The 8,294-nt window shown below is 38.0% G+C and overlaps 1 non-coding gene across 1 annotated transcript; it reads right to left on the reverse strand.

The window, feature by feature from the left end:
• Window positions 1-3,897: 3,897 nt before the first annotated feature.
• On the reverse strand, window positions 3,898-4,004 carry LOC141654066 (small nucleolar RNA R71). The gene has a single exon (XR_012547645.1). It is a non-coding gene; the product is annotated as a small nucleolar RNA R71 (small nucleolar RNA).
• Between the last annotated feature and the right edge of the window lie 4,290 nt (window positions 4,005-8,294).

Here is an 8,294-nt window from a genome sequence, read left to right on the forward strand (position 1 = left end):
AGTCATAAATCACATTCACCTCCATGAAACATAAATCTTTACTCCAGATGATATGGATCCTCGTCTCCCTTATCGAAGATAATTTATTTCTCCTTCAACAAAGAAAAGTTTAAGAAGCAACTTCCCTCTTATCTTTCTCCCTTTCCCTACCTAGTCTTTTTCTCGTCCCCTCCCCTACCTCTATTCAGAATACTCAAACAAAGTTTTTGGGTACTATGTTTGCAAACTGAATAAATTTGAATATTATATATATACACGAACTTTGCTATTTATTTCATTTGGCAAATAAATCTTACTACCTCCATCTCATTTTTATTGTCATTTTTTTCTTCAAATTTTATTATCTCATAATTATTATCCCCTTTCTAGATCTAGTAAGGAAAAACTTTAGTCAACCAACTCGTCGCAATCAACCTCATTCCCACTCGAAACAACCTTTAGCCCACTACTTAATCCCTTCGGTTCAAACATAAAACGGTCTAAAATGCAAAGCTTTCATCTCTCTCTTGAAAAGTCCATCTAACTAACAGAAAACTAACCGCTACTTTCTGAACTTCATTATTTTTACATCCCGTAAAGATTAAGTTGAACATGACAAAAATGCGAAACTTAGGTTTTGTTTGTTAACGATAGATTGAACATTTTTTTAGCATTTTGAGAGTTTTTACACTATTTAAATAACAAATGTGCTATTTTGAGTGTTGATTATCGACATATTGAAATAGTAGATTGTGGTGTAATTTCCTGTTTTACATTATGACCTTTAATTAGTATATTATAAGAAAATAAAATTGAGTTTTTTTTTATCTCTGAGAAAATTAAAGATCCAGCTTTATCTTTGTCATATTTATAATTAATATTCTTTGATAAATAGTATTTTAGTCACTTTTTACCCCGCATTTATATCTTATTTCGACTCGATTTTGTGTGCTTATACGGTTAAAAAGCTCACTTATTAACTAGTTTACAATAATTAGGTGTCTTAGTCATATTTAATATTTAATCGTATTTTTATTATAATACTCGCATTTCTATTTATTTACTAATTTATAATAATAGTCGTCGTCATTATATTTATTAATTAGTCGGATATTTATTTATTATTATTATTATTATTATTAATAGTACTTTATTATAATAATTTGCAGGTGAGGCGGAATAATAAAGAGGAGATTCGATTTACAATAAATCAAGGCGGAATTGAGACGAGTCAAAGACGGGTCAAAGCTATGAGCTAAATGGGAAGTAAACAAAGCAAAATCAAAAGTCAACCATTGACTTGTCACCTTCATCTCCCTCCTTCATTCAACTGCACTTCCCCTACCTCGCATCAACACCAACAATTCACCATTACCTTCATCACATCATCATCATTCACCTGCCACCGTTCTCCACTCACCACCATCGTCCTCCATAACCTGCATCAACGCATCTATCATTCATCATCATCAACACCTTCTCCTCCATCATCAACAAAATCGCATCATCATACTAATTGCTTGCCCAGCCGGTCAACCGACCGCCGCCCTTTCTACCGGCTTGGAATACAAGCATAAAATCATCATTTTTGCAGAGAACTCCCAACCGGCCTTGTCACCGGTGGCCGGCCAACCGGCCCGCAACACCAATTTGTTCTCCCAGACGGTCAACCGTCTGCCGCCCTCTCAACCGGCTCAGCGCACCATCAAAATTACCCCTAGTTTCCAGAAGACTCCCAGCCGATCATGACCCCGGCGGCCGGTGGACCGGCTGGGCGCCTTTTGCTGCGGTTACAATTATGATTAAGAGTTTTCTTTTTGTTTTTCCATTTTTGTGTTGAGCAGATTAGTAATCCCCTCCCCCTTTGGTTGTTTTGAGTCGTGTATTTTGCAATTAGGGGATTAAGATTACTATTATTATTATTATTATTATTAATATTAGACCACTAGTATAAAAGACACACCTCATTATATTAGACACACTTACATTACTACCTTAGAATTAGATTAGAAATTACTCTCTCTTACTCTCTCAATATTTGTAGAACCCTAAATATTTCCCTTTCAATATTTCTTCAATAAAATTTGTAATCATTCCTTAATTAGTTTAATCAATCTCTTGTTCTTCATTCCATCAATTCAAAGTTCACATGTTATTGGTATAATTCTTTACTCTTATTTCTCTCTTTAATTTCATTTGTTTACATTTTGCTTTTCTCTTAATTCTTGTTTAATTGTTCATGTTAGATTTCTTGTTGTTTAATTGATGTTATTCTCTTTCTTGTTCATCTTTTCTTTGTTTTCCATTGTTGTTGCTCTCAAAGATTGAATCTTTGAATTTCTCATGTTAAAGATTGAGTCTTTGAGTTTATTGAGTTAAAGTTTGTGCCTTTAGTTTAATCTTCATTGTCTCTTGATTTAAATTGTCTTCCCTTATAATTTAAGTTGGATTGTTGCATGATTAGTAATAGAATTTGTACTTCCATCATGATTATGCATAAAGATTCCATCTTTGTTGTTTCTCTTGCAATTAGGAACATGATTAGTGAGTAGTCTTCTACTAGGACTCGGTTTGACCCGACATGAGTAGTTTCACTAATTGATTCTCATATGGGCTAATTGTTTGGGGGAAATTGGTGAGGGTAGTTTAGAGGACTTTGCATGTTTAAGGTTTGGCTTTTGGGTAGTGTCGACTTGTGACCCTTGTCCACCAACGGGAGTTGGTTAGGTTGTAAATTGGATACCCGAAATTTGACCTTGTAACCAACTAAGGTTGAGACAGGAAGGAGAACCGAGGGAGGGTGCCTCTAGACTAGCGTTTGAAATCGACCTCCGGAAGGAGGAGTGGGATGACCCGGAATACGATGAGTGCTTAATGATCTTGACCAAATTCTCGACCTCCTTGGAAAAATGCATGTTTTCGTGGTTGTTGGGTTTTGAGTTAGGAATACCGACTTTCGAACCGGGAGGGGGTTAGTCGGAGTTGCTAGTGTCCTTTTTCGAACCCGGAAGGGAGGTTCTAGGCGAATTAGAGCCATCTCCCCCTTACCTACCTACCCCTTTTGATTAGCCTAGGGAATTAGTATGTGGAATTACGAATTGTTGTGGGAGAACCGAGTTCTAGGCCTTTTAATCATTTGAATCGCAACTTGTCCTTCTTTCTTGCTCATTTACCTTTCTTTTGTTAAGTTTGCATTTCATTTTGTTTTAGGTAGCATTAGTATAACAACCTCATCTTTTATTGTCGACTTAGCTAAGCTTAAGGATTAGAACGATTAATACTCACCCTTGCTCCTTGTGGTTCGACCTCGACTACCCTACTACATTAGTTGAGTAAATTGTTTGATTGGGGGAGTGCGACAAAACCCCACTATCAAAATGGCGCCGTTGCCGGGGAGCATTGGCTTGATATTAAATGTTTCGTTCTAGTTTAGACTAAGTTATTGTCACTTTTGCACACCTTGGTGTGCCGTTTGTCTTGCTAACCTTTTCACTTGAGTGTGTAGTGGTTTTTAAGAATTCATTTGAAAATCCGGAAAGTACAACAATGGGTGAACCGGTTCCGATTAGGGACTACATGGCCCCAAAGCATATTGTGAATTCTAGTGTTCAAAGGCCTAGGATTCAAGCCAATAATTTTGAAATTAAGAATGCTTTGCTTAACCTAGTGCAAGATAACCAATTTTGGGGAGGTCCCTTGGAGAATCCTAATGACCATCTCAATGATTTTCTTGACAATTGTGACATGTATAAGATGAATGGGGTATCCGATGATGCGGTCCGTCTAAGGTTGTTCCCTAGATCACTAAGGGGAGCGGCTAAGGATTGGCTAAAGAATTGTGATCCCGACTCTTTCAAGACTTGGGATGAGCTCTCCTCGGCCTTCTTGAAAAAATACTTCCCTCCTTCAAGAACGGCTAAGGTAAAGAGTGAGTTGCAAGGGTTCACTCAAGAGGAAGATGAGAATTTGTACGAGGCTTGGGAGAGGTACAAGAGACTCCAACGGTTATGCCCTCACCATGGCATATTCGAGCCCGAGTTGATCAATAATTTCTACAAGGGTTTAGCACAAGATCTAAGGCTATTTCTTGATTCGGGTTCGGGTAAGGGAGCCTTAGATATCTTGGGTCACAAGGCGGCAAAGGAGTTGATTGAAGAGATGGCCTCAAGGACAATGGATTGGAATGATGAAATACAAACAAGAAAGGGTAAGGGTAAAGACTCTAATACGGTGCTCAATGTGGAAGTGAAGAGTATGCTTGAGGACCTCACTCAACAAGTAGCATTATTGAACTCCAACAAGCCCTCCAACTCCAACACGAGGCAAGTGTTATCTTGTGAACTTTGTGGTGAAGAAGGACATACCCCAATTAATTGTCATTTGATCCAAAGTTTTCAAGTCCAACAAAATCAAAAACCAACTTGGGAGCAAGCCTTTGAGCAATTGGTGATTGCCAACCAAAAATCCGGTTCCAAACTTGACAACCACATTGCTTTTCAAAGTCGTGTTAATGATGAGATTAGAGCTTCTCAAAGGGCCACGGAAACTCATGTTGCTCAAATTTCACAACAATTGAGTCAAATGGCTCAAAATCCGGGCAAGTTTCCGGGTAACACGGTGAAGCCAAAGCAAATGAATGCGGTATTCTTGAGAAGTGGAAGGCAATTGGAGGAAGTTGTGAAGACTCCAAGGTGGAAAAGGATGAGGGTTTCTAGTGGATCAATGAAAGAGACACCGGTTGAAGTTGAAGTTGAAGTGGAGAAATCAAAGGAAGTTGAAATGGTTGACCCACCAAAAGAAGATGAACCGATTCCATCAAAAGTCAAAGAACCTACTCCACCTCTAAGGGAGTATGTTGAACCAATTCCCTTTCCACAAAGGCTTGCAAGGCCAAGACTTGAGAAGAAATATGAGAAGTTCATTGATATTTTGAAGAGTATGAATGTCACCATACCATTTCTTGATATGATCACCGAAATCCCTAACTATGGAAAGTTTCTAAAGGAACTTGTGACTATGAAGAGAAAGAGTGAAGGGATACAATCCGTTAACCTCTCTAAGGAGTGTAGTGCAATCCTCACTAGCAAACTTCCTAGCAAACTTGAAGACCCGGGAAGCTTTTCTATTCCTTGTTCTATCCAAGGGGTGAAGATAAAGAGAGCTTTGTGTGACTTGGGAGCTAGTGTTAGCTTAATGCCTCTTTCCTTGTTTAAGAAGCTACACTTGGGAGATTTGAAGCCTTCAAAGATCTCCCTACAACTAGCCGATCGTTCGGTTAAGTACCCCTTGGGGGTGATTGAAGATGTTCCTTTGAAGGTTGGAAAACTTGTGATCCCATGCGACTTCTTTGTCATGGATATGCCCGAAGATAGCCATGTGCCAATCATTTTGGGTAGGCCTTGCTTAGCCACGGGAGGTGCTATGATAGATGTTAAGAGTGGAAAACTCTCACTCCAAGTAGGTAATGAGAAGATTGAGTTTGAACTCAACAATTCCATGAAGTCTCCTCCTATGGGTAACTCTTGTTGTAGGGTGGATATGGTGCAAGATAAATTGGATGAACCTAATTTAGAGCCTTCATTTTTGGACCCATTGGAAGCTTGCTCAACAAATGAGAAGGGAAATGAAGGTGATCTTATGTTGAGAGTTGATGTGAAATAAGATTTGGGAGAATATGATTCAAGAAAAGATGAATTTGATGACCAAATTGATGATGAGATTGAATTGTATTTGAGCTCCCCGGATTCTTTTGATCTAGGCCCTCTTGAAGGTACACCTTGGTTGGATAACTCTTCAAGTGATTGGGAAGCTCAAATTGATGCATTGGAGGCGGCTCTCAATGGAAATGGTTCGGTTCAAGAGGAGAGTCAAGAAAATGGGGATAAAAATTACAACATCATGAACCTCAATGTTGAGAAGTTGACTCCTCCACCTCTTATTCCTTACCATTCTCCTTCCTTTGATGACAATGAGGAAATTTCCTCATTTTATGAAGTTTATGAGATTCCGTCCGTCTCTCCTTCTAGCTACTACATTGAAATGGAGGATCCTAGTCACCATGAGGATGCTAGAAACAATACCGAGAGGATGAGTAAGAGGAAGAACGGTAAGAAGTGTTGGAAGAGAGGTCGGGTGCGGTTTGTTATAGCTTGGAGCTACCTATGTTTGTTTGAGGGTTTTGCTAAAGCTTTTGACCGCTTACTCCGTGCCTTGAGTGACATGGATCATGCTACTTGGAGATTCAAGCAAGACAATTTTGGATGAGAGGTTTGGTGGAGTCGTCCCTCAAGAACCACCAAATTGTATATATTCTATTCCCTTATTTACTTTTACTTTACTTGCATTTTAGTTCCCCCCCTACATTTGTTCCATTGAGGACAATTTCACGTTTTAAGTGTGGGGAGGGGATTCATTACATAAAAATCTTAAAAACTTGAAAAATTTAAAAATACCAAAAACATGTTATTTATTTTCAAATATTCAAAAAATCAAAAACATGTTCTTACATTTTGGAAAATTCAAAAAACCAACAAAAATATGTTATTTATTTTTCCTATTCTCTCCCTATGCTTTGTTCCATTGAGGACAATGTAAATTTCAAGTGTGGGGAGGGAAATATCCACTTTGTGCATATTGTTTATATTTGTATATATATTTGCTTGTTAATTTGAGAAAATCACAAAAATGCCTAAAAATTGAAAAATTTCAAAAATATTGCATTGTTTATATTATATATATTGCATTTGTCCTAACCATTTTGATAGGCAACACATGAATCATCGGAGAAGACGCTTGGTAAAATTCTTCCAATTCTTTCTCCTTTATCCTTCCTTTTCTTTTTGTATATATAAGCATGGAGGAGGACGGGATATTTGATGTGGGTGTTCCTTTTGGGAACCGTTTTGGATATGCGTGTGTTGTTGGTGTGTTGTTAGGACTAGAACTTGTATGCATTTAGATTAGACATGAATATATGTGTTCACTCTTGCATTCACGTAGTTTGTTCATATGTTTAGTTGCATTTCATACACGTTGCATCTCGTATGTAAATAGTTGCATAGATGGTCTAAATGTGGAGGGTATATGTCGTCAATGATGATAATTGTTTTGCCCGTGTCATTTTCCTTTTAATAGCTCGTGCCTTTTGATGACACATGTTAGGGTTTTTGCTTGCAAAAACCCGGAAGTTTAGCTTAACAACCAAGTTGCGACCACCTTGTGAGACCGTATTAGGCCCGAGACTTGACCTTAGATCGACATAGCTACTAAAATGTGAGGATAGAGCCTCCTTATGGCCGGTCCATCAAACCGGTCCCATTTAGGTCATGAGAGTAGTTCTCCTTACGTGGTATGTCATGTCAAAACGCACAAGTATGGTGCTCATTCCTTACCGTAGAAGTGTCGGTGTGCATATTGAGACAATTTTGTTCAAATAAAGTAACCTCACGATAGCCAAATAAGCTTTTGTTATGCCCTTGAGTCAATTGTTTCCTTTTGTTAACCCATTTTGAGCCTAAGCCTTATCGTTTCTATTGCCAACAAAATAACTACATCCCATAAACAACTCACCTTGGTTGAGTAGTTCGTCATTGTGGTTCTTTTATGGAGTATATTTGGGTTGAAATTTTGACTCATCTTGAGGTGTATGATCTTAATGCCACATGAGTGAATTGTAACTTTGGCTACTTTTGTCTAATAAGAGGTGCACAAAATGCAAGAAAGAAAAAACAAATAGAAAAGAAAAAAAATGAAGAGGAAAAACAAATAGAAAAGGAGAAAAATGAAATGAAAAACAAAAAGAAAAGAATGTATATTTTGTGCCAAATAAAGGGTTGGTAGTTTGTAAATTAAGTTTGTTTTGAAGAGAATTGAATAATTTTTGAAAATGACAATCTTGTCATATTTTGTGAAGGAATTCTTTTGCATTGGTACGGTTTAGTGAATTGGTTAGATGTGGCGACTACTCGATCCGATAGCCTCACATGTCATAAAACGGTGCTTGCACCGATCCCTTTTCACCTAACCCAAACCCCATTACAACCCGGTTGTCTCTCTTGTATGTGCATCATTTGACATTTCTCTTGCGGATATTGGATATAGTACCATATTAGATTGCGGGCATGCTTCGTAAGTCGAGTTAGGAGAGTGATTTTGGTTACTTTTTGTCACAAAAATCACCCCGTTCTTTCATTTGAGTGACTAGTGAAACCCGTGAGAGTCGGTCTTTGGTCTCCTTTTGGTCAAAGGTTTGATATGGAGTCGAATCTTGCGTATGTCGTGTCATTCTTGGGAGTATAGCGAAGTACTTCCTCTTT

This window comes from Silene latifolia, chromosome 4 (assembly GCF_048544455.1).
Source record: "Silene latifolia isolate original U9 population chromosome 4, ASM4854445v1, whole genome shotgun sequence".
Lineage (NCBI taxonomy): Eukaryota > Viridiplantae > Streptophyta > Magnoliopsida > Caryophyllales > Caryophyllaceae > Silene > Silene latifolia.